This window comes from Macrobrachium rosenbergii, chromosome 52 (assembly GCF_040412425.1).
Source record: "Macrobrachium rosenbergii isolate ZJJX-2024 chromosome 52, ASM4041242v1, whole genome shotgun sequence".
NCBI lineage: Eukaryota > Metazoa > Arthropoda > Malacostraca > Decapoda > Palaemonidae > Macrobrachium > Macrobrachium rosenbergii.
Window position 1 is genome coordinate 32680254 of NC_089792.1, and position 23882 is coordinate 32704135.

The following is a 23882-nucleotide window of genomic DNA, read 5'->3' on the forward strand; positions in this document are numbered from 1 at the left end:
GAACGGCACGATGTCACATTTCGGATCGATTGCAAGCTTCAGCGTCTGAATCACAAACAGGCAATTCTCGATATAACGTTACATACAAGTTTAGGTGAAGAGAAGTTTCAAACAGCCACGGTAAATGCAAACGAAGACACAAACAAATCAACTGAATGTTCTGCGTGAGAGACATTTGGGAAGAAAAGGCAACAAAACCTACAGACCTGTTGTTTGTGGCAAGTCACACACACACACACACACACACACACACACACACACACGAAACTGGTAGCTCCAGCTACAGAGGGGTAGGGGGAGAGACGCTGGGGCCGGGCCGTGTGTGTGTGTGCGTGTGTGTGTGCGATCAACTTTTTGTGAACTCATAGTACTCTTGTTAAAGAGGTCCAACTGAGAGAGCTTCACAGGTAATCGTGGGCTTTTGGTAGCTGCGTCAAATTCCGCTCGTTGTTTAGTAAGTATACCTTAGTTTTACCAGACCACTGAGCTGATTAACAGCTCTCCTAGGGGCTGGCCCGAAGGATTAGACTTATTTTACGTAATTTCGCAACAAGTTTGTTGGTGCTTGCCCCTGAAGCTATCTGGTGACAGATAAACCAGTTCTTCCCATATTTCTCAAAAAATAAAATGATCCGAATTAGCCATCAGTCACCGACATATTCAACCAACCTTACTAAAATCAAGTGGGACCCCAATGCAGAAAAAACTTCCACACCATCATGCACTTACATATTCTAAAAAAAAATAGCTCAATTGCAGCACATCGATTCCCGTACACACTTTGTGCCATCATCCTCAATCATGCATGCACTCTTGCACTTTTCTGAACATGCAGGCTCTTCCAGAATAAACAACACTCTAGTTCTTCATTGGAGGGGTGGGTAGAGCTCCTGCTAGCACGCTGTGGGCCCAGCGTTCGACTCTCCGACAATGAAGAATTAGAGGAATTATTTCTGGTGATAGAAATTAATTTCGTCATAATGTGTTCGGATTCACAATAAGCTGAAGGTCCGTTGCTAGGTAACCAGTTGGTTCTAGCCACGTAAATTAAGTCTAATCCTTCAGGCCAGCCCTAGGAGAGCTGTTAATCAGCTCAGTGGTCTGGTTAAACTAAGGTATACTTAACTTTAACTTTAACCTCTCTTCCTCCTAAAATTCAGAAGTACATTTTTTCCACAAACGTATTGTCCTCCGTTACAACTACTCCTAATCTTTCGTTACACCTATACTCTCTATTTCTCAGCCATTTTATCCTCCTTTATTTCCACATTAACTATAAAAGCTGCTCATCTCAACATTATCTGCCTTTTCTATTACAATTACAATCAATATTCACACATAATTTCACTACATGGCGGTTAACCAAACAATCCCTTCATACATTTAAATTTTTCTTCCTAATTCACTTCTCTCCCAAAATATTTTGTGGATCCTGTTAGCTTTCTTGCGATACCAATACTGTGATCCAGCTCTTCTTTCTTCCTATCAACATCCACAGCATTTAAGTTATTCTTACTAATATTCACTCTCAACCTTCTCTGCTTATAAACACTTTCAAACTTATTATCACCAACTATTCTCTCTTCAGCCAGCCACTAATGCAAGTGTCACCTATTGACATCAACCACCGCACAAACCATTCACAATCCATTTTCTTGCAACATAAACTTACACCAAAATCTGGTTTTTCATCATTCTGTCTATAAAAATGCAGACCAGTCATTGAGATATTATAAACTTATACCAGACTTTACTTTGGTCATAAAAACTTCTACAATATTACCCTCTACGGCGTCATACATCAAACGCTAAAAATTCCATCGCTGTCAGTTTTATCACGTTTGTTCTAAGTCCAAATATGCCGCATATCCTACAGCTTTTCCCATTATTTTCCATACATCTGTCGTAACAATTGACGGTACACTAGGTAATTTTTTAGAATTTACTGGTTGTTATGATAAAAGCAACGCTTGGTTGTGTACACAGGAGAGTGACTGGTTCAATGAAAATAAAGATCCTATTATATGGTTACGTTATGTTTACATGACAATTTAAATTTTGAAGCTTGGAATAGTGTAAAAGTCAAGAAAAAGAGAGGAATATAATTACAAATTTATGAAGATGACAGTAGAAAGAGAGATGGACAACGTCTCTCTAACTGATAACAGTAACGAGTTTAAAAGTGACTGAAAGAAGGAAGGGTTGAAAATTATGTTAAGAGTACGATAATAAGGGTGAATGGACGCCAGGAAGATGGAGCAATGAAGATGTTATGTACAGTAAAAGAACCAACAACAAAAGCAAAAAAAGAAATCTTTTTCTAGACGAACCTAGGAAAGAGCACAAAAATAGAAGATACGAACAAAAATACATGAAGTATAAATTTAGTGTTAGCGCTAGCTAGATATGACCAAGAATAACTATTGGCAATTATTAGGATTAACGACGCTACTGGAATTTCGTTATACTGCATGTAATTGGATACTGGGTCTAGATTTCTAACTCAAATATATAAGTGTATGATGTATCTGCATTAAATTCGTGTATATATATATATGTGTGTGTGTGTGTATAAAACCATTACCCCTTCAAGTAGGAGGTTTCAGAGAACGCAAAACATAGCAATCACTGCTAAATTATTACCAAAGCTGCTGGATCGAGAAGGAACTCAAAAACCAATCGCCGCACACTTTCCAAGAGCATTTCGAACACCTTAAAGACACTGTTCTGACGACCTATTTTTCCTGCATTCTCGTCATTCTACTTTCTTTTTCATGACATTTATCTACCGCTTCCAGGTCCTCCTCCCTCCTACTTCCTAAAACAGGTGTCCACTTTTTACCAACCTGTAGTCCTCAAACAATCTCAAAACACTAAAATCATTCTTTCACCCAGGCCCCTAACTTTTAGAGGAATTCTTCTATATGCCTCACCGTTTCTCAGCCTTTTAATTCTACTTTACTGCACTTATACTATGGAAAAACAGTTCATCAGATAGTTATGATGCCATTTATTTTTCCCCCTTCCAACATCTACACTTTACTTCATCAGGGAGAAACGGATCAAAGGTGTTCATATTACCTATTCTGACACACCTACATTTCATACAAGCATGCACTTTATCTCACTCTTGTCCATGTTAACAATCATTGCTTGATCATCCCATGTTTCAATGGATTCATAACCTTCCTCATCCCCATATTTACTCTCAACTTTCCTCTTGCACTTTGTGTTTCAGTGTCTAATCACTACTGTATCATCTGTAAACATCACACTAATTTTTTCTTATTACACAAGTGCCACATACATCTGTTGCCCTTTATATATGCATGCATGCATGCATACATACATATATACATACATACATACATACATACATACATATATATATATATATATATATATATATATATATAATATATATATATATAATTATATATATTTTAATATATAGCTATTAACGGCTCTCCTAGGGCTTAGACTTATTTTTTACTTGGCTAAGAACCAACTGGTTACTTAGCAACGGGACCTACAGCTTATTGTGGAGTCACATTATAGCGAGAACCATTATATAAATATAATATATATATATATATATATATATATATATATATATATATATATATATATATATATATATATATATATATATATATATATATATATATATATATATATATATATATATATATATATATATATATAATGTATCTACCCTAGAATGGGTGGCAATGAAATATGTTATCCTTTGCTTCTATGCACAGCTTACTGACTGACATTTCTCTTTCTGTTATTAATTCTCCCCACAAATCCACCGACTTATCAGATTTTTAAATACACGATTTTAGATGACTGCTTTCGTAACTAATTGCAAATCCCTTATTCACACAGGATTTTTAGCTGCAGTTGACGGTGCTAAGTGCATGTGTATGTGTGTGTGTGTATGTGTGTGTGTGTATGTGTTTTGTTTGTTTATGTTTTTGAAAAGCATGCAAATACGCAAAATCGTAAAGTATGTTAAAAAAATTATACTATTATAGTGGGAAGGATGGAATAAAAAAATATTCCTCGTGCCTCAGGAATAATTCAAGTGTCATCAATCCTTTCATGCATTATGCTTTAACCTTCCTTACTGACGAACCCTGAAGACTAGGAGAAAGGCCTTGAGCAACCAGGAAGACTGCTTGCAACGAATTCCACGGAGTTCTTTTATACAAGTAAAACATTTCTGCGAGTGCTTGGGTGCATGGCCGCAAAGTACTTTACGTTAAAAATAAGTGATTGTATGTATGTATATACATATACATAAATATATATGCCTATATTATATATACATATATATATATATATTGAAAATATATATATATATATATATATATATATATATATATATATATATATATATATATATATATAACTGAATCATAAAATATAGAACGTGATGAATATATAAATAAAGATAAAATCCACGATATAAATTGAAAATGTGGAGTGCTGCGATGTTTCGGCGCCATATCCTTTACAGATCGAAATGCCTCACAGCACAATATATTAAATCCATACAAGGAAACGGAAACACTGGAGTGCTGCAAACACTTATGCTTAACTCCTTTAGTACTTTGCGGCAGAAACACTAGCACTGCAGAAATGTTTTACAACGTATAAAGGTCCTTTACTTAGAAGTCTGCTGCAAAGGACCTAGCGTCAAAAGGCCTCGCAGCACTCCAGTGTTCTCTTTAGCCTTCGTGGATTTTATCTATATATATATATATATATATATATATATATATATATATATATATATATATATATATATATATATATATATATATAATCATGAATATATAAATATCGTTATAATATCATAATATATACCTAATATCCCCGATAGGAATTATCACCGGAGGGGAATTTATAAGTGATAAATACATTGGTACTGCCGGGTCGCGATAGTGGTAGAACGTCGACTGGAGTTGCTGAATAAGTACCTGTGACGAGGGATCGCGACCCGGCAGTACCAATCCATTTATCACGTACACATTCCCCTTTGGTGATAATTCCCCATTGGGGATATTCCCGAGGTAGGTGAATTTGATATAAATGGACATTTGTAGCTTCATGATTTCATATAAAACAGAACGTGTGATAAAATATTTGCTGGATATATATATATATATATATATATATATATATATATATATATATATATTTATATATATATATATATAGGACACCTTTTCAATGTATCTATGCTCGACAACAACAGATAACTCGTGTTTGTGTGTATGTGTATATATATACAGTGTATATATATATATATATATATGTATATAAAGCAGGATTTTCTCACAGTTCCTTAGGTCTTTCAACGATCGCCTGCTATCAATCTAACTACCTAACCTATGCAACATATTTAAATACGAAATGACAATTCTTTAAATATGCTCGAACACCATTCTTCCGGTGTTGCATCAAAAGTACATGAATGCCATAGCGTTGAACTAACTTTTATATGTACTTAAATACAGTATATACAGTATATGTGTACATATATATATATATATATATATATATATATATATATATATATATATAATATATATATATATCTCACATAAATCATAAGCTAACTCAACGTGATCCGATTATACAGTTGTCATTATGAAGTTAAGCAACTTTTTACCTTTAACTGTTTTAAACTTGCAATTATATCTTGCTAACCATAGCTATTTAATCTATATGATTAACGTTTTCTCGTTCATTCTTTTTTCTATATAAGTGAGCTTACTCGTCTAAGCAATTCCCTCTCAACTTTCTTCGCAAATGTCATGTGAATAAATAACAATGTTTATACTGTGTAAACCGAGAAGGACAAGGCCCTCGGTCCCAAATAAAAAAAGATGCTTGTGAATTAACTGCAGCCCCTCACTGTGAGAAGCCAGTGGCGTTCCTGAAGGGGGGGGCCTGTTTGAAATCGCCACCCGGGCCCCAAAGTGAGGGGGGGGGGCCAAAATGCAAAATTTAACCATTGCTGCTATGACAGGACAAGCTAAATTTCTGAAATTTGCATTTACAAATGCCTTTAAAATGATCCTACAATTGGCCATATCCTAAAAATTTCCACCCTCCCCCCAACCACCCTGCTGCTTTGGCTCGCTTCGCTCGCCTCCCACCCCATAAGAGGGGCCCCAAATGGGACTGTGCCTCCCGGGGCCCCAAAATGTCTAGGAACGCCCCTGTGAGAAGCCAACCTCTTTCAGGGTAAAACTGAACGATCTATGAAACACTGCAGACGATAGACAAGACCCTCTAAGAGATCGAATGGTACGAAAAATGTACCAAACCAGTTTATTCGAGCTGTAATATCCACACAATGTCTATGGGGTCGCGAATCCTCATGCGTGTAATGGGAACGAGTGTGTGAAGAGTGGGAGGCATCCAGTGAATAAGTTCTCGATAGCAGCCCCTACTGTACAACAGTGTCGGCAAAACAGCCAGAGGAAAGGCATCTACCAGCGGTATTGAACTGATTCCTAGATTTTCGACTATCGCGCATCGCATAGGAATTGTAACTGCGCACTGGATTTTACCCGGTTAATCGTTTTATATATTCGGAATGGCAGAACAAACATAAATACCTTAATGACTGTAAGTAAATTTAAAAAATATAAAAAATTTATATGATTTAGTTTTTTTTTTCTTTCGTTGTTAGCATATCTTTCCACTGCGCCTATCTATGACTTACAGGTAATGAAATCAATTTTCTTAATATATCTTTTCAAATCTTGGGTAAATTCGTAGAATCCTCTGAACACACACTAAATCACACTGGAATTCGCTTGAGGGTCTGCGCGTTCCCTTCCCTTGAAAGCTCAACAAGTTTCACATTTTGCCTGATGACAGTACCCCTCATTCCTTTCCCACTTGCCTTAGGAGAACACTATAGCATGGCTGTGGATAACACTATACCATAGCTGTGGATAACACTATAGCATAGCTGTGGATAACGCTCTGGCATGGCTGCGGAAGTGTCTTTCAACAATGGCAATTCCGAATGCCTACGGATATCACCTAAACTAACAAAATGCAGATCAGTATTTTGTCAATTCCAAGGTGTCGCCACGTCATTCTGAAGTGATAACCTATTCCATGTGGTAGCTTAGTCACTGTTATCGTTCATTTTCAAATGTCCTGGAAGAGCATCAAGGGAAAAAAAATATCGACGGCATAACATTTTATTATACTTTTTCCGGTTGATATGCACTGCCATGAACAAATAAAATACAAAGAATATGAAACCTTAAGTCACTGGTTTCCAACCTTTTCTAATTCTCGCCCCCTTCATTGAATGGCACATTCTCTGTGTCCCCTCTTCCTTAAATACTGTAATTTACTGGTACAGTCGGCACATGTCAATAATTCACAATATTATATATATATATATAAATATATAAATATACATAATATATATATATATATATATATATATATATATATATATATATATATATATATATATATATTATATATATAATCATATTCTGAATTCCATCATAATTAATAGTTTTCAGATATAATTATCCCCTTCATCAAGCATTTGCGCCCCGGCCCCGCAGCCCTTCGATCCCCCAAAGGGGGGGGGGCGCCCCACAGGTTGGAAACCACTGCCTTAAGTGGTAGCAAAACCTGGGGTGGGCCAGTGGCTAAGAAATAAATTCCATACCCGAACTACATGTCCGACCGACTCTCATTCGCATCAATCAATACTTGTTTGAAAAATCCGTGAATCACCAAATTAACTGTCGTTATTTTATATGTACTGTCATTAAGGTATATACGGCTATGAAATAAATGACATCACGGCTTAAAAGAGTTCTGGTATCGAGGAAACTTTAAAAGACAAAATATCCTGAATGATCTTAAAGGTTTCGACGTCCCCCCGCACTGTCGACTGGTCAGAGTCTGGAGGTTTACACCAAGATCTTTGCTCCCCTTCCCTCCTTACCTTACTTACGAAGGGCGCCTCAGGGCAAGCGCCCATACCAGCACAAACCATCTTAAGTCTTTTTTTTTATGAAAATATAACTGCATTGAAATGTGTACATTATTCACGTAAATTTTTCAGGGAACAAAAACATGAAATATGAAACTAATACAAAATACAAAATGAAAAATTCATTTGTTAAATACAAATAGATATAAGTTGTAAACCTGGATTTTATGAACTTTCTTTGTAATTTGAGATTTCCTTTTCAAAAACATTTTGCCCAGGCAACTATTTCCGTGTTTGTAACATTTTAAACGACCAACGAAACAGACTTCCCGTTCTATGAAGACAAGCTATGCTAAACAGATCTTTCAGAACAGCTTTTCTCCTCTATTTCCTGTCAGTATTTTGAAAGTTATTGTCTCGCCACGCATGACTGCTTTTTTCGATCTGTTTATGATTTTACTTTTTTGCGCCAAATGGGAAACGCGCACACACAACACCTGACCTCATATGATCAACAGGTGGAATACTGGGGGGTGGTTTGCCCTGTGATGCAACTTGGCAGAGTGAGCCCAGTAAGTGATTAAGAATTGGCTATGTTCCAAAGAACGAAGCATCTGACGTGATAGCTAAACTCACAGTACATATTGCATCTTACAAGTGCAGCTGCACTCAAACGGTTACTCCCTACCGCGTAGCTTCGATGCAACTTAACTTAGGGGTTGCACGGACGTGATGCTGCAGGGCAGTGTGGTTTAAGAAGGCTGTAACCGGCATTATTTTGGTGGGCAAGGTTTACGTAAGTGTAGCTGTTGCCACCTACTACAATACTGCTAAAACGTGAGTTTCTAAATTCCCAATATATGAAAAAACGAATCAATTTAACTCGCGTGAATGAAACTTGACTGGTTACAAGATCTTTATCAAGGAAAAATAAAAATGCAATTATCAACATGAATTCTTAAAACGAATTACCCATTAACCTATAAATAGCTATAAAAATACCTGCCATGCGTAAATCAATAATATGAGGAAGGACATCATTAAAACCACCTACTAGTAAGTCTAACAGTACATACTGATGGCCTTTTTTAGTATGATGGGCATTTACCAATTACGCCAGTTGGACTGCCTCAGTAACACGGATGGGCACGCCTTAGTATGCACGTACTTCATTGGCTGCCTCAAGATCACGCCTTCAGACGGACTGCTGTGATTGGTCCTAGGAACTGAGACCACTGTGATATTAGTTACTGTATAAGTCCGTACGCTGCATATTGTTGTTTCAATCCTAGTAAATATAAAAAGGATTAATTTATCTAAACATTAAATATATATAAAGAAAAAGACTAATATGGCTTTGGGCTGTCTAAACAAAACGTTATGACGATGTGAGTCAAAGTACCGATATCCATAGGCAAAACTTAACGACCTGGCAACCGCTACGTAACGGATACAGAACTACAGTACTCTGACTATGAGAGAATTCTTGCTATCTTACTGACAGTAAATCATTAAGAAACGTTTTGTCTAATAAAGTTAACTCTGATTCTTCCTTTCGTGCTTGCTTTAAACAGCATCTACGAACATGCGTAGTATGCAGCTTCCTTTAACTACCAGCACTATCTGATACCCGGTTTTCTCATAATGTTTGCAAAAGCTATTATCAACCAAAGCGACGGACGAGCGAGTTACATAACTTATTATAACTTCACAGCCAAACAACAGCTGGGTTCATTCTGGGAATAAAATCTTGTTGCCTAGTCGGCATTTGTAAACCGATGTTCGCCTCTTTATGATATAAACAAAATGATCTCTATTATCTGGATATGAAATGCTGAGCACAGTAACAATTAAAGTGAATTCATTTGGAAGCGCGCACTGTCAGCCCGTGAGCACAAGCAGACCCTTTTATTGAGAACTAACCTACTTTTTCTGCACTGTTCAATAAATGTAAAATTAAGCGCAAAGTCAATGAACTTCATAAGTGCAATGTTATCGTATAAAAACTTTTAGACAACCATAATGCATTTTTTTTACCCCCTACTAAAACACTTTTAGAAAGTATACATCTCCTCCTCAAGAATCAACAATATATTTCAGAATCAGACAGACTCTTCATCGCTTACTTCAGAGAAGCCTCGTTCTTCCTTTCCCATATGCTTGATGATGCAACCAAGTGCTGCACTCGTTCCAAGGACGTACACGAGTCTTCCCCGCAGTTACTGTGTGACCTGATACTGGGGCCAAGGGCAAGAAAGTCAAACAAAGACGACAGCCCTTAAGTCTCATTTTGGGATAACGACGCAACTCGTCAAGTACATTTTGCGCAGACCTTTTGCACAAGCGTACTGTCTTCTGGCAAATACAAACGAGAGTTTTCCAAGACTCATAATTTTACTTTCCGGTCACACAGCGCGCGGGTGAAAAAGGGGGAAAAATAAAATAGCATTCGGGCAAATCTGTAGTGTTCACGGAGGACGAAAAACATGCTTTCCGCTGATGGGTTGTAATTAATGTTTCTATTTTTATAGGTCATATTATACGCACTGACTGACGGGGCTAGATTACTTTACTAACAAAGTTCATGTGAGGAACTATTTATGCCCACGTCATACATTCTTAAAAATAAAAAAAAAAACATGGCCATTTCCAATATCTGAAGAAAATTACTTCATTCAATGACAATAATTTGTATATCGCTACTTAATCATATCTAATATCATTGTGCAACACACATCAGGGAAAATCTGGTTCCTCTTTTCAGTGCCACGTTTGAGAAGACTGATGCCTCTACAGCAAATATGATTATGAATAGTTCTATGTCGTCAAAAAGTAGTTATCTACAGAAAGAATTCTCGAAGAAGGTAATGAAAACTGATATTATAAAACCTGATGAAAATTAAATGGGTTCAAAGAAAACTGATAAGAAATTTAATAGGGAAAAATATTTACGTCAGTTAATGCAGAAATATGCTGGGTTGATGATACCCAGATGGTAATGAATAAGTTCTACGAAAACAAAGACGCGTTTTCTAAGAGTTATCTAAAAATTGAGAGAGAGAGAATGTTTTATGAAAGGTTTCACCATTCTTGGGTAAAACCATATCGAGGTCCTTCCGCTTTCCTTGTTAAGTAATGTCACTGCTCTCTCTCTCTCTCTCTCTCTCTCTCTCTCTCTCTCTCTCTCTCTCTCTCTCTCTCTCTCTCTCTCTCTCTCCACTTGCGAATCTCAGCAATGGACTAGTAATCTGATACACAAATTACTTGTGAGGCCAAAAGATGCATACCTTTCCTTTATTAGTTATAGTTGCTTGAGAGAGAGAGAGAGAGAGAGAGAGAGAGAGAGAGAGAGAGAGAGAGAGAGAGAGAGAGAGAGAGAGACGTCACTGCCAACAAAGTGTGTAAGTAGGTAATAGTGCCAACAATATGACATTTATCACGAGTTGCCGAAACTCTCTGCAAAACAAACATAACTGAAAACTGCTACTTGACTTTTCATTAATAAGGGTTGGTATTCCAAACTGTAAACTATAGAAATGAACAACTGGCAAAAATTTTTCCATTTTATACCAGTAATATCGTTAAGTCTTTGAAAATTACAGAACTTTAATATTAAAATCTCACAAATGTTTGAATTATTTGTTGCAGAACTAAATATAACATTCTTAAATCGATAAGTTCGACAAGATTTCGTTAAAGGGTAAAAATAAAAAGCATAAGCTCAGTGATATATCAACAAACTCTTTCATGTTTATATACCAACAGCAAAAGCAATATCAATATCAGTATGCCAACACTGCAACCCCTATCATTCCCGTGGCGGAAACAATTATCCTGTAAAACATGCCCCCGTTCAGAGTATTTTAAGATATGTTACACTGCTGCCCTTCGTCTTTAAATAAAGTGTGAGTACTGCAACATCTTGTACCTCAGAGGTTATAACCGGCAAGAAGCACTTCCAACCTCTCACCCCCACCCCCACTCCCACCCCAACACCCCCAACTCCCCTTTCTACCTGCCATTTCATCAGCAACTTTTGTTTTCAACATCTGTGCACACCGCCTGCTGCCACATGTCTGGGATGCCGGTTACCAACAACTCCATTTCTTCATAATAATAATAAGAATTTTCCAATTTTTATACTAATTTGTCGCAATATGTTCAAAACTCTGGAATTCTATCAAAAATCTCAATTACGTAAAAAGCTGAAATCTTCACAAATATTCGCAAAGGTCAGCAATATTTCACAAATCGGAACAAACGGACATCCATCGCCCACATTTCGTGGGCGTAAATTTACTAACACCTGTGAAATTACCACAACGTTCTGCAAGTGTACCCGCACAGAAGCATATATATGTATGTTTCAATTTTAAGAGTCACAAAGACCCTTTAACTCCTCGATTTCGATAGCCTGTCACAATAAGCCGTGAATCTGAGTGGAAAATAAATGAAGAGGTCCTACTTTGTATTGCAATTGTTTGAGCTAAAAAGTTAAGTATACCTTAGTTTTACCAGACCACTGCTAAAGGAACCCATAAACCACAATTCCAAGAAGTACAATATTCTATTTGTAAATAATCTATTTCTACTCACAGTTACACATATCTGTCAAATTCTGATAATTCTTGAGAACTCTGACCCACAGGCGCCATTCTAGTTGAGATGAATTAACCCGAGTTAATCTGAGCATTGGTTTCTTGAGAAGCTCAGGCTTTGCCATTCTATGCAGCATCAGTAGGTAGCAACAGCCACATTCTTACGTAAAACTCTTGGGCTTTTCTTTCTTTCCTTTTCTTCTTTTTCTACAAAGTACTGTAAGTATGAGATTCTTGATAATACTGCCGATCACGTACGTTTAGAAACATCTTGTCCTCCTGCATCAAGTATAACCACACATTCAGCGTAACGCAAACTCAAAAGCTAACTTTTCTAAGTTAAAACGAAACGGTAAGGACTAATCATTTCAAGTACGATTGTCCCGGTAACACGCATTATTAAGCATCGGGGGCATCACTTCCTGTAGATAGGCTCGAGCAACCTCACTCTGCGTGTGGGATTGAATAACAATACTGAAGGCAAAGTTTCTTCAGTTATTACCCTCTCGGATTCAGGGTTTAATATATATATATATATATATATATATATATATATATATATATATATATATATATATATATATATATATATATATATATATATATATATATATATATATATATATATATATATATATATATATATATATAATTAGCCACAGTGGGCGATACACCTGTTTCTACACACCCTGAATCCTAGAGGTTAATAAGTGAAGAAATTTTTTGCCTTATATATAAATACATGTGTGTGCATGTATATGTGTGTGTATGTATATATATATATATATATATATATATATATATATATATATATATATATATATATATATATATATATATATATATATATATATATATATATTCTATTTTGGAAAGTGAAACTTTCTACAAAATGTAAACAAAGTATCTGGCCACGAGGATAGTCAAGCTACAGTGTGCAAGATCTTTTGCCTTTGCTCTAAGCCATCCTCAAACAATGTACTAAATACAGAAAAAATTAACTACAAAGAAAAAATTTTTTCAAGAAATGACTAAGACTTTCTTTCTTTCTTGAATCTTCAGCTGGAAACTCTTAAGGAGAGTCAACAAACTACAAATCCATGAGAGCTCCCATGGGAAATCAGCCTTCGGAGGGAGATAAGTTATAGGAAAACGTGATAAATGAATAAACATTAGGGAATAAGAAATAAAAGCGGTACACCTGAAATTTAGGGGATGTCGGTAGAGACCAGGAATGAATTTGCTCCTCACTTAAATATCTAGAGTTCAGAAGCTATCACAACTGCACTAAGCAAACTGCTCCACATTTTAGTTGTAGTCAAGGTAAAACTCATAGAACACTGAGTAGTATGCTGCAGCCTACTTTGTGTTATGAGCAAAAACTTCTAGGTCAGGTAAAGAAGAGTGCAGAGGGTGTTTGTCTTTGTAGTGCATTTTATGCAAAAACATGATGAACTTACTTAACGTCTGTGCCACAAGTCAACGTTAATAGTTGGCAAAATAACTTTACTGGTAACATTACTATCCAAGAGTTGAGATGAGCGTCAGCGCAGAAAACAACACTGGAGAACAATACTCCAAACAAGGAAGAATAAAAGTTAAATATTATACATGTAATAGCTTTATCCTGAAACATCTAAAACATTTCCGAAAGATACCGGCTTTTTGAGTAAAAGAAAAATCAATATTATGTACAGTATACGCTTCTCAAAAGTCAATACCTTATCAAAAGTTATACCTAAAATCTTAAAAGGGTCACTAAAATTCAAAACCGAACCATTTAAATATAATTCCGGATACAAAGGCAAAAATGTTCTGGATCGACTATTATGTAGGACCAAAGTCGAGTGGCAAGGCGGAGCTAAAGTAAATACAGCGGTGTCAAATGTACAAAATTCATTATATATAAATTATATTGAACTAGGAATTTGAAAGAACTCCTATAAAGATTTGTCCCAGAAATGATTATTTTTCAACTAAAAAGTCCTTCTATTCGTCTTTCTTACCAGAAAATAAAGAAAAAAAGACATACTCGTCATAAACGTGGAATAGATTTTGCAGGCCTTTGCCAAATGTACTGTATGGTCAAGAAGTCTTCTAATCTCATTCAACGACCTTGACCCAACCACACAAGACAATGGATAGTCCCTTAAAGCACGTTTAAGCGCCCAGGCGAAGGAAATCGCCAACAATATTTTTAAATATTTACAGCAGGAAAAAAAGAAACGGCGGACCTTTCACTGACATTTCAGGATTGTTGGATCGTGCGACTGTTGCAACAGGAGTGAGTGAAAGAACCATATTTCGGTTGTATTTGAAACATATACGAAATTGAATATCAAATATTATTTACCTTGCCTGACGTATAAAAAAAATCAGAAGAAAATATTCTTCTTGTATATACTTAATGTACTATATGCATAACTCATTTACAAAAAATACTCAAATAACAGGATATATTATGTATTTTTATTATGCTGTGAACATTAAAACTCTCTCTCTCTCTCTCTCTCTCTCAGTATATATATATATATATATATATATATATATATATATATATATATATATATATATATATATATATATATAGTGTGTGTGTGTGTGAACAGATAGCTCAAAATGAATAGGCTGTATAATATGAGATTCAAAAGGCCAAGCATCTTAAAATTGAAAGTCTTAAACCAAGGTCATGGATTGAAGGGATTAACTCGTCCAAGCACGTTAAGACTGGCAGGAGAAAATCACCCCATACGGCAAAAATTTAGCAAATCCCGACAGATACCACGGCCTGGATTTGGTCCTAATCCTCTACCTCTAGGATGCTTGCATGGGTCAAAGACACTTAAACAAATGTGCTACCTGCCAGTGAAATTTGGCAGTATTATGTATTATCTCTCTTTTTAGCTCAGCCCTGCACCACTCCAATTTTAATTTTTAATAACTTTCATGCTTTGAATTTTAGAAGGTTAAGCTTCATGACCCCAAAAGCCTACTCCAGTCTTGAAGGAATATAAGATACTCGAGAGTGCATACAAAGTTGATCTTCAGGTGATGAACAGTTGTCTAGGATTTGCTGGAGCACTGGACTGAGCAGAGAGAAGCTAAGGGGGCTTAACGAGCACTTTGCTGATTATCTCAGAAGTCTTTTTCTATATATCTTTCAAACATCTGCTTTCCACCTTGACATTAAATTATTTTCATTTGTCATTTATATTAAATTCAAATTCTATGATTTTTCTTGAGACAATATTATTACATCTTGTTATTATACTACTATGGGACCCATCAGTTGTTTGTGATTTTTTTACTTACATAAGGGCTAAAAGAGCATTATTCTTTTGGTCATATGTAACTGAATATCTATGTTGATAAATTCTGACATTTAGTCCCTTAAGTTTAGCCCAGACAACACAAGTCCCTATCCACTTTTCGTAAGTTCTGGAGTTCGCTATCCAGGAATGCTCACAGGCTGCTAAAGTACAGAGATGTTTTATATTATGTCGTTGAAAATTATTTAAATTAATAATTTGTCGTTTTTCCATACAAATTAATTTTATAATGACATGTTATGACATAATATACGACAAAGTGACAGAAAATAGAATTACCAAAGACACCTTTGGAACACCCGCTTGTTGCGCTTATTCAACGGTTTTGAATACATCAAGTCAATTTTTGAAAATGTTCATTGTAAATACAGTCTTTGTATAATGATACAAATACAGTAAAGACATACTTATAGAAAACTGTCTCAGTAAGATGGCAACATTGTTTATAAACCCGAGATAGGGACCACGATTAATCTTATTTGGGCCAGAAGAGTAATTAATTAAATTTCAGAATAAATCAACATAAATATTCAGTTAGAACTGGCCAACAGGATATCGCTCTTTGCTAATCTAAGTAAACATAATACTATATAGAACTGACACAGGCAATGAAATACTGAATCAGGTTCTGCACAAGATCTTCTATGGGTACTAAAGAGAAACTTTAGATAATCGGTAATTCTTTTTTAATGCCTTGCAGCCCCTTGGTTGCACTCAGGTACTTGCGATAGTCCATGACAACTATTCATCATCTGAAATCAACCTCAAAAGTAATGAACTTTGTGCAGAAAGAGTTTATATGCGCTCCAATCTTAAGTTTTTCATTGAAACCGTTTTGTATTATCCTTTTTTCTGTATTATGTGGTTGCCTTATGTAGTTAAGACCGAAGATGTTGCATTCGACTGTTTCACATTTTCCTTGAGGCCATTATATTTTTATAATTTATGTAACGTATTGACTCCCATGACATCAGTTAAGATGGATGTGTATACTGCATCTGTCTTGATCCCTATGTATATACACATACATATACGAGCATGTACAAGCACAGCCAAACAATGGAAAAACATTCACATGCCTGATGTGTGTCTATATATATATATATATATATATATATATATATATATATATATATATATAATGTGTGTGTGTGTTTGTGTGCGTGTGTCACAGAAATGTGTTTGTATGCAGCAACTTGTTACAACCAAGCGCTAACATAAGGACCATGATTACAATCTTACGATAGAAAAAGCACCAACCAGATAAAATCTATCTCCTTTTAAAACCTGATACAAAATAAACTCCTCGTCTCACTTGAATTTGTTGAACTGAAGTGCCACCACCATTTGCCTGCATTTAGAAACACGCTTATGGAATCTTTCTTAGATAGTGACCCCAAGGTTTTCAGGGGTTCATTATCTACAGCTAATATTTCTGGGGGTCATTATCTTTATGATATTTACAGTCTTTTGTTTTGTTTTGCAGTAATCCCCAACGGGCTTGTACTGAACACGCCGCAAAGCGCAAAGTCATTTATACCGGGTTAACGCGCCAGGGAGTCACTGTCTAGGTGGATCCGGAAAATGTCGAGAGAATCCAGACAGATTATTTTACCTAAATAAAATAAGGCTACACCATCAATTACCAAGTCCTGTGACGTATTTGAAAAAGGATCAACCAGAAACTTCTTTATTTGTGTGTTCTCTCCACGTAGCCAAAGTTGTTTTCTAAAGTAGGTGGCTCTATTTTTGTTATATAAAAGAAAACTAATAATCTTAATGTTTTCTTCATCACAGAGATAAAATAACTTCCCATTTAGTATATCCAGGCAACACTACAGCGAAATTCACTGGAGTGCATGATGTGATGATGCCATGAGCCCTATGAGCAGACGCGGAGAACGTTAACCAAACGCTGGTTTCTTGACCGCGAGAAAAGACTTCGCGTCAACAAAACAACAACACTTGACTTCCTTAGCAGCACAAAAAATTCTCTCAACCATTCCGAACTTCAAAGGTCTTCGAGACAATGGGCCCAGATGCGTTCTTGACAAATTCCCAAAGTATAAACAATGCAGAGACATTGCCCTATAACGTGAACATGTAACAAAAATGATTTTGATTCCTGCTAACAAGCACTGGTTTCTCTTTATATCTATAGGAAGTAATTTCCACGAGAGGGGAGATGGAGTGAGAATTAACATTTGATAAAATTACTTTTACCTTTATTCTACACTAATTTAATCTGATCAATAAAGCATCGTCTCATATACATTCAGCATCAAAATAAAAACAATAACAATCAGTAAATAAAAAAAAAATCAGTCATCAAATGCATACAAGAGTGGCATCACAGTAAATGAAAAAATTAACGAATACATAAGAAATCGACCATCTAATGCCTCGCTGGTCCACCACAGCGGCGGAGGGAGCCGGCCGTGGGGGTAAAAGTGAGGGAATCCTGGGTTCAACTTGACACGTATTTTCACCACAGTTCACCGTGGAGCGCCAAGATCTCTAAACAGATAAGCAGCATTAATCCGGTGGTATCCAGTTGACTTGACTCTTTCTTTCTGCCCCACCGCCAGATGGTTTTAACCATTTTCATTTCCTTTCGTTCACATAGAACCAATTTGACCAGTCTACTTTGCCCACTTATGTTGCAGATATGATGCCCACCCTATCAACGCGATTATTGCATCCGCCAAATATTCTAGAACTTTCATCACTTCAGTCAAAATGTTTTTTTTTTCAGTTTCTTTTACCATCCTAACTGACATTCTCCCACAAGACGATGTCATTGTGGCCCTATTAATTTAATACTTCACTGTTTTTATATGTGTCAGGGTATCTTGACTGCGCAGTGATCTTTCACCGAGGCCATTCAACATGGCGGACTGTGTGTGTGTGTGGTGTGTGCGCGCGCGCGTGTGTGTATGTGTCTAATACAGAGAAAAGGGTTAACTCAGTACAAAATGCATCAAACATCGGTATGCATAAGCACATAAATACACTTCAAAAGATAACCATCAGCCTGATAGCCTCTGCCCAAATTACTCAACTCTCGTCGCAAGTGGCACTGTGGCATATCTTTATCAATCATTTCATCAAGACCGAAAGCTTTTTCAGTACGTTATCTCGTCCATCTTCCACGGAAAACTTTTTTCGACCTCAATAGCAGCATGAATCAATTGAATGAAAGTAACGTACGTGATTAGTCAATATAATCATTTGGGTTCCCTCCTTGCACTAATATAAAAAAATAGGCAAGGAAACCTCATACTTTCAGTCTTTTTGTGCAAATACGTATTTACTGTGCGTATAGATAATTACATACATTCTTACCTGCAATAAAAGCCCCAGTAACCTCCGAATTCCTCGGTTTCTTCACACTTTGGATACGCTTGTCACTATCATTCCTTGAATCCTTAATGAAGGTCAATCTGAACTTGGGGGTGTCTTCATTTATCTACTTAGAATTCAAGGCACTGTAGTGAAAAGCGTATCAAAAATGTCAAAGACATCGGGCAGTTAAGAGGTCAAATTGGCCCTAACAAAAACACCCACACACTCACACACCCATACGCATACATACATACATACATACATACATACATACATACATACACACACACAAACACACACACACATATATATATATATATATATATATATATATATATATATATATATATTTATATATATATATCATATATATAGTGTGAATAATTTTATGGAAGTTCTGGTGCACAGGGTTTCAGCCACGATTCAGCTGCTATATAATATGACAGTGACAGTGACCGTTGTACTGTTATTCCCTGGAGTCACCCATGCCAAAAGTGGCTTGTAGATTAGAGTAATCATAGTGTTCATGAATTTGCCCCCAAAGAATAACGGGTAGAAAACAGTTATTCATTTGTTTCCGCGCTGTTTTTTAACGACACTTTTAGCTACTTATGCTTCTTCCTGAAGGTACTAAAAACTAATGGTCCTCTGCTGTTTCAAACCATCTGTAATAAGTTAATTTTTTATGGGTAATATATCCGGTAACTGGTTCCCATTAATCTACGTTTTCAGACAGATCCTCAGAGCGCTAAGAATTCATTCTCTTTTGAAGGGTATCTGCAATATGCTTAACACACGGACTTGCAACACACAACAAAAAAGAGATCATTATACACTACACTTTCTGTACCTCTTCCATCAGAACAGACCCCTAATTACCCCCTGTTCCAGAAACACAACTAGTTAATATTTCAGCGTTAAGTGATAACCGATTACGAGGAGATTAGAGAGAGAGAGAGAGAGAGAGAGAGAGAGAGAGAGAGTATAGTGCTTACCGATTACAATACTGGTTAGAGGACAATCAATGCCCAAGTAAACTAGCTCAAACCAGACATAAATTTTGTATCCCAACCTTGGCCACATTATCATCATCATTGTTATTAAGTGAAGAAATCTGCATACGACGTCAATGTAAATATATATATTAAAAATATAAAACGAGAGCTTTCTGAGAACCTACTCTAATCTCCTCCTAATTATTATTATTATTATTATTATTATTATTACTATTATTATTATTATTATTATTATTATTCAAAATGTGCATAAATCGTATGGAACGAGTTATGAAATTTCAGAAGAATAGTGTCTGTAATACAAAATAGGGAAAAAAGGAAAGATGATTTATGTATATAATATATATATATATTTACACACTATAATCTAATAATAAGACATTTTAATGGTAACTATAAATACTATAACCAAATTACAGTAATTGGAAACTACCATACGATTTTAACAGTAATACAAATAAATAAAGAAAATAAAAAACATAAGTAGCAAATACAAAGCTTGAGAAAACTTTTTTACATAGTGAGAACTGTTTTCAAACAACACTTGTTGTTTGCCAATAATTACAGAGTTATCTTCATTTTACACAGGTTGGTCTTCTTAAAGGTGACAGGCGGAGAAGAAAACAATTCTTTCTATCGAACTTAGGAGCGAGTAAACGACAAATACAGCTCCACTATTTAATATCAATTCCTATTGAAGTTTCCATTACTTTAGGAAAAAAGTTTTAACTTTGTGATATCTTCATCACATGCTACATTTATCACTACTCTTACAATCATCAGCGCTGTTTTGAAATTAGAAGGCAGAAATTGGGTCAAAAAGAACGACTGCAGGTCCAAATTCCGTCAACGCGCCGATTTTGCTGTTCTCTTTGAGCGCAATATTATTATTGTAGTACAATACACATAAGATGGGCATGCTTTATACACTTTTTTTTTTTTTTTTTTAACCTTGAACACCTAGTCGCTTCTGTATCTTTTGACAAATTGACAGTAATCATGGACTGAAAAGAGTTATGAACATCTACAGTGGAGGTTATTTGCTCGTACTGTCATACTCAGCTTTCGCTCTCTAAACCATCTTCAGATAGGCAGTTAAACAATTACTCCACGAGCACGCATGAGTGCAACATTACATACTCTTCTTTTAACTCGTCTTTTTCCCGCTACACGCAAACACTGAGGTAAAGTGACAACAATTTTCAAATAAAGTCTCCATCAACATTGAGATTTTAGGACCTGTTTATGCTGGCGAAGTCGCTGAGAACCCAGCTGTAAGCAACTATCGCCGACGCCGCCTTGAAGCATGAGATGAGCATGAGTGTGTGTGTGTGCGTGAGAAGGCCCTTAAATTATTTGTTTAAAACCACTAAGGAAGATTGGCTCGTTCCTTTTTCTCCCCAGACAGCCTGTCTGAAATTGTACATAACCTTAAATTTTAAACAAGTATTTTTGCTGTATACTGTTCAGTAGATGAATCTACACAAAATTATAATAATATATATATATATATATATATATATATATATATATTATATATATATATATATATATATATATAATTAGCCCATGGCTCCAGAGGCCAAAACCTCCCTCCCTGCAAAGCATCTAGAGATTTGACTCATACTGCCTTTTCTTTGAAAATTCATATGCCTTTGACCTATGCAGCGCATTATTTATATGGTGGTTAAGCGACTGTGTGTGGGCTGGTCAAGATGGTCAAAATTACAGGACTAGCAATCACTTCTTTAAAGTACTTGATGAGAGCCATAAGATTAACAGCCTCCCTAGCTAACTAGCTCCAGTCCATATATATATGGTCCATGTATATATATATATATATATATATATATATATAACAGAAGTGTATGACAGCCAGCAGCACACATCAGCGCGAAGGTGGACCATGGAAATGTACTAAATCTCAGCATAATTTATTTCAACGTTTTAAATAAATAACTTTATTACATCATCAGGAATCTCTGTTAAATATTGAATAAAAAAAGTAATATATATATAATATATATATATATATATATATATATATATATATATATACGCAGTCCCACATGAAACTGCGTATAATAATGAGGCCTATATATAGTCTAAACATGCTGAAGGTTGCTTTTAAGATTTCGCCTGTAAGCCAAAAATCATTTCCTCATATCTGCAGCAATCTCATGGCAGCTCTTTTTTCCAGAAAGATGCAGCTTCAACAGTATTTCTCCATTCAGGGATTAATGAAACTGGTTTTCTTGTGTTTAGTGGTTTAGCTGTACATGGTTTCAGGGGTATTCTTTTCTGGAAATTCTCAGAAAAAAACTCGGTGATTTCTGACTCAACCTATCCTCAAACATGTTTTCTGTTCATGTTTCCATTCAGATACTTCATCCATCTTCCTCTGCATTCATGACACACGGATGTAAATTAGCTGTCAGAGAGTAACACAAGGGAAGCAAGAATAATTTTTTTTTTTCAAACTTTTATAAGACAGAACAAACCGAGGTTTGTTCTTGCTTGCATCTTTTAAGTTGCCTGAGCAATCAATCCTTCTCTTTTTGTAATAAGATCAAGAATTTTAATTCACTAAGCGATAACAGTTTATGGAATTTCCTACGTCTAGCAGCATTTTTAGCGGCACCATTTTTGTTCTGAGGCCATATTTGGAAAAAAATTGAAAAACTGCTGATGAGTTTAGATGCAGTGCTTCAAAACCACTCGCTCAGTGTGACACCTTATCTTGTGCCTATTCTATACCAAGATATGATCAACTAGGCCAAATGCGAGGAAAGATAACAAACATTAATTGTAAGATTCTTTTGTATATAAACTTTGTAATATATACTTTGGAGGCTATGTAAATATTTGATACTCCTTTTGTAAGTGGCAAGTAGGCCCAGTGTTAATGGCCCCGTTTTCTTAACAACACGAACACACTACATGATTAGTGGTATTTGACCAGACAGGCTGAAACAACAATGGACAAAGGGAGGCTGAATTACATGTTTGCCAGGCAAATTATATTTTCTCCCATTTCATACCACTGCACTGTTTTGTTTAACAGGTCAAGATCAGCCATGATGCCCAAAGAATCATTCCACAAACTATTTTCGTTTAGCATTAGTGGCTATACTCTTTTACCTAGATGATTCGCTCAGCTGTTCCAGTGCTTTTGCATTTAGAATTTTCATTTATTTTATTTCACTTCCAGATGCATGTCCATGAATCTTTCCGTGCTTGAATGGTAACAGTTAATTTGTCCTTACTATGCACATACTTAAATTTAATCAGTATTTACCATAGGTAATACAAAATTGGAAACGACTGGGCAGCTGCGATTATCACACTTCATGTTTACAAACATTTTTGTATCGCATGTTAAAGTCTCCCACAAGAACTGCTTCTGCTGACAAATTTGGACAGAGGGGTCCATTTTGTCACTTAGTATTTGAATTCCTTTCGATGTGCCTAATCCATTTTCGTGATATTTATTACACAAGATCAATCTTTGCTGCTTCCGCTGGAAGACTAGCATTTTGAGAGAGAGAGAGAAACCATGCTAGAAAACAAAAGACGGAACATTTTCCTTCTCATGTCCCTT

At 35.8% G+C, this 23882-nt stretch overlaps 2 protein-coding genes across 2 annotated transcripts in view; both read left to right on the forward strand.

Annotated features, from left to right (window-relative positions):
• Window positions 1–23882, forward strand: part of LOC136833955 (eye-specific diacylglycerol kinase-like) — an 850760-nt gene that overhangs the window by 457863 nt on the left and 369015 nt on the right. The gene's annotated exons all lie outside the window — the stretch shown is intronic.
• LOC136833792 (cysteine dioxygenase-like) overlaps window positions 1–23882 on the forward strand; it is a 57075-nt gene that overhangs the window by 23540 nt on the left and 9653 nt on the right. The gene's annotated exons all lie outside the window — the stretch shown is intronic.